Below are 4,956 nucleotides of genomic sequence, written 5' to 3' on the forward strand. Positions count from 1 at the left end.
GGTCACTGGCGGCAGCGGAAGTGGAAGGCTGTTCAGATACCTGGCTACTGGCAAGTGCCCACTGGTGTGAGACTGCCTCCCTCATAATGTTGGCCATGTCTGCCAGCACTCCTGCTATGGAGATCAGGGTGTTGTTGATGGCCTGCAAGTCCTGCCTGATCTCCTGGTACTGTCCCTCCTGCAGCCGCCTATTCTCCTGCACGTTGTCCAGGATCTGGCCCATCGTGTCCTGGGAATGTTGGTAGGCTCCCAGGATCTCGGAGAGAGCCTCCTGGAGAGTCGGTTCCCTGCACCTGTCCTCCCCTGCTGAACAGCAGTCCTCCCAGTTTCCCTGTTGGCCTGTGCCTCTGTCCTCTGAACCGTGTGCCCACTGACACTGACCCCAGGTCCCTGATTGTCTTGGGGGTGAGGTGTGGCCTGGGGTCGCTGTAGAGGTGGACACATTACTGATTGACATGTCCTCGGGACAGAGGTGTGGGTACACTGGGTGGGTGCTGTAGTGGTGTTTCCAGATGTGGGAGGCTCTGTGGTGGTGTGTGACTGGGCTTGGGTAACCGGCTGTCCAGTGGTCCCTGATGGGCCAGGTAGATCGCCAGATCCTGAAGACCAGAGTTACTGTCATCACTGTGGGTCTCTTCTGTTTGGGGACTGGATATTGTTGGAACCTCCTCTCCGCTGACATTGGTTGGGGTACCTGTGGGGATGTAAATGATGTGTTATGGTTTATGTGTATGACGTATTGTACATCCCTGGCTTCACCTCTATGGTTGGATTTGCCCTGCCAGCTTTCACTTGTGTATGTTAGTGTTTGGTGGGATTGTTAGTTCTGTATGCTGTGTATGCTTTAGTGATGAGTGTCCATGCAGGGCTGTGAAGGGTGTCCATGCATTGGTACAGCATGCAGGGCTTGGCATTGGAATATGTGAGATGTGATGGTGGAGTGTGTGGGATGTAGTGGAGTGATGGGAGTGAGGGTGATGGTATGTGGTGGTATGCAGGTAAGGGGGTGATTATGGTAGAAAGTTGACTTAACAGAGTCCAGTCCTCCTCCGACTCCGGCCAGTCCCTCCGGATGCAGTATTGCCAAGACTTGCTCCTCCCATGCTGTGAGCTGAGGGGGAGGAGGTGGGGTGTACCGCCAGTCCTCTGTATAGCGAGCTGGTGTCTTGCTGCTATGGAACGTGCCTTCCCCCGTAGGTCGGTCCACCTCTTCCTGATGTCAACCCTAGTTCAGGGGTGCGGTCCCACGGAGTTGACCCTGTCCACAGTTCTCCACCATAGCTCCATCTTCCTGGCTAATGATATTGGCTGCACCTGTGCTCCAAATAGCTGTGGCTATACCCTGACAATTTCCTCCACCATGACCCTTAGCTCCTCCTCTGTAAAATGGGGGTGTCTTTGTGGTGCCATGGGTGTTATGTGAGGTGTGTTAGTGAGGGTGTGTTGGGTAATGTGTTGGGATGTGTAATGTGGAGTGCGTGAGTGGTGTATAGGTGTGAGTAATGTGTGGCTCTAGTTGTCTCAGTGGTCTTGGTGTCTCTCCGGTGGAAAAGCTTTGTAATCGTAAAGGGTTGTGGGTACTGTGGGTGTGTGTTCTATAGTGGTGTGGGTGTGTGGGTGTGGTGTGTGTATGGGTGTCAGGTGTGTGTTATTTGAACTGTCCAATGTGGGTTTGTTTTGTCTGTGGGTGTCCATTCTGAGCACGGCGGTGTGTACTGCCAATGGTTTACCCCTGTTGAATGTCCCCCGTGGTGATTCGTGGGTCATAATGTGGCATAACGGTGTGGGTTTTGATACTGCCAGTTTATCACTGACCTTTGGACTGGCGGATTTGTGTCTCTGGCTGAATTCTATCAGAGTGGTGTGTGTGTTTCATAATATGGTGAACCGATAACCACTGCCGCGGCTGTAAGTTGGCAGCCGTCAGCGTGGTGGTCAGCAGGATTTACTGCCAATGTCATATTGATGGCCACAATATTCTAACCTATCCCATGCAGTTTGCTTGCAGCTCTTTGATGGCAGTTCATAAGCCACTGTGCTAATTTAGGGTTGTAACTTATGAACTGTAAGGAACAAAAGGATCTCTGTGATAAAAGCAGTAACCTACTGAACGATGCACATAACATACAGTTCGCTGATTGCATGGTACACGTTATTTCCAGCAGGCACCCTCTGCGCTACTTTATCATGAGTGGAAACTGCCACTAGACAAAACTCAAATCTATCTCCAGCAGAAACATTAATCATCAGAGTTATCTTGACATTTTCATTGTTGCCTGAACGCTGCTGGATACACAAGGAACTCTGCAGCAGGTGTGTTTTAAATCTGTGTTATTTCTAAACACAAGGGCCCCGAGGCCAGCGCCAGGTGCGGCTGCACCGGTCACACCACCTTAGAGCCGGCTCTGATCTTACATCATATAGTCCTGAGTTTGTTCTAGATCTTCCAAAGGCCATTCTAACGTCAGGCTGTGTGTGGGAACCATCATGGGCTTTCCCTTCCAGGTATGAAGGAGTCTGTTGATGCAGGAACTTCACAGTGACCTTCATATTCACCAACATATCATCTCCCTGCCACTTTTGTTTCTTGCTTCATGAATATCTATTGTGTCCATATAGTGCAGACATAGCTGGGAAACAAATGAATCATACACTAACGGTGTGTGTTGGAAGATGATACAAGACTACACATATCAAATGGGGATTTTGAATTGCACAATGACAGCACATTTCATAATTAAATGAGTACTACTGGAGTAATTCTTGATGTACTCTAAAATTCCTTTATGGACAGGCCTCTAAGAGATAAAGGGGCAGACATATTAGATAATTTAGGGGGTCATTACGACCCTGGCGGCTGGCGGTAAACAGTGTTCCGCCAGTGTATATTATGACCGTGGTGCATTAGCCACGGCCATACCGCCGGCCCCTCCACTTGACCGCCAGGCTTCTGCCAGGCGGTTGTAATGCAAGCAGCACTGCCCTGGGGATTATGAGTCCCCAACCGCCAGCCTGTCCATGGCGGTAAATGCCGTAAATATTAAGAAACAAACTGGATTAATAAAGAACGCATCAGACCGGATGCCAGCCTATATAAACACTATGCAAACGTTACATGGAATTTAAACTGCAGATTACATGTAGGCTAATGTAGACATGAAAACGTTTGGTGACTCAGTCGTCACGTTTCTCACCTAACAAGCATTGTTTGAAAAACATTGAATCAGTGGTAGGCCTAAGGAGTGACGTACTTGCTTTCAAAGTCGGTAACAGTGCGTACATACTGAGAGTCAGTTGCTTCACTAGTACATTACTAGAATAGCCAGTGCAGTACAGTGCACTCTTTCTTTCGATGAAAACCGCACTAAAGACCCTGGGTCCTTGAACCGAAAGCCGTTCTGCAGAATACCTTTGCACCTGAGCACATTGTAGGCAGAAGCCTGTTGGCATGGTTTAAAACCACAAAGGGTTTGGATTTTATACTTAAATAAACACTTTATACAGAGTGATATTTACTACATTCCTTGCCTGCGTACTTTTCTCCTGACATGGGCACTCGCCCTTTTAAGGGCCAGCGCCCAAGTGCTCTGATGTGTTGTAGTCTCTCTGTGGGGTTTTAAATATGCCCACCACACACCCATCACTATCACTCGTTCATGTACTTGTCTTTCAAAAATCCTTTATTATCATTGGTAAATGCTTTCCGTTTGTCCCTTCTTGGGGAGGTTTTGTTACCGCCTTGGACACCGACCTTGTTACATGGATAATTGCACGATTGCTGATACGTTTGACTGCAAGCAAACTTCATTTTCCTTTTTTGTCTCTCCTTTGCGCTTATGGTGGCCGTGCCTCTTTTGAATCAGCTCGCTTAAGTCAATTGTTTTACTTTTCATTTTCAATTTATGTGGCAAGAAACATCCAGTTTGGAATTTACAAAGCTAATAGCTCTAACTCGAGCAAACACAAGTCCCATTGCATTGCAAATGCTTGTTAAGTCTGGCTACAGACAGTTTTAACTCTACGGCAAACATGTGTTTACATATTTATAAAACTGTATTGAGGGAGGGCTCGGGAGGAGGACTTTCCTCTCACCACTATGCCACTGGCTGTTTGGTGTATCACCCACCCTCCTAGTGAGTGCTTCCATTACAATGCATTAGCTGTTTTTTTTCCAGAACAGCAGCAGATGGCAAAGACTACGGAGAAATGATCTTGAAAATAAGGATTTCCCCACTGAAACAAGACGTTTCATGCGACAAGTGCCTAACTGAAGTATGAAGTACATAAGGCTGTAAACTCTCTATATAGTTGAGAAAAAGGTCCTCAAAAATATATTTTTTAATTATGTTATAGAAAAGTGGCTGCAAGTATGATAGCGTGCTTACGTGTTTACTTATCTTATTCCGAATAAATATTTGTTTATATATTTATATGTATTTGTTTATTTTTAGTGCAGGTCTTTAGTGTGGTTGTTTTTGATGTTGCAAACCACCCTTCTGAGGTGACTTTGTTGTTTCTCCAGTTGTTTTTTTTTATTTACTTCATCCTTTTGATCATGACCTAGACTTGTGGCTTATTCCAAGAAGACCACTGTAGCACCTTTTGTTATTGTCTAGTTGGGATGGCCAGGCTTCAAGATGGCCTTTATTCCAATCATGACATTTCCTCCTCTTTTGTTAAGAGATCTTTGATGCCATAAGAGAATGCAGCTAGCCTACACAGACTTTTCCTGTTGGACATATTGCACTCTTTTCCATGTAACCACCACCTCTCGATTTTTCTCTAACCAGTTCTGCTGCCAATTGTCCGGCTCTTTGCAATTTTGCCTCAGCGCCAGCCACCGCTGCATCCACTTGCTCCCTTCCCACAGTTCCCTCTAACATGGGATTATTTTTTAACGCCCCACCCCTCGCTCCCAGCTGTGCTAACGGGTATCTCTCTCTCCACATCCCAGGC

The sequence above is a fragment of the Pleurodeles waltl genome, chromosome 4_2, assembly GCF_031143425.1.
Source record: "Pleurodeles waltl isolate 20211129_DDA chromosome 4_2, aPleWal1.hap1.20221129, whole genome shotgun sequence".
Lineage (NCBI taxonomy): Eukaryota > Metazoa > Chordata > Amphibia > Caudata > Salamandridae > Pleurodeles > Pleurodeles waltl.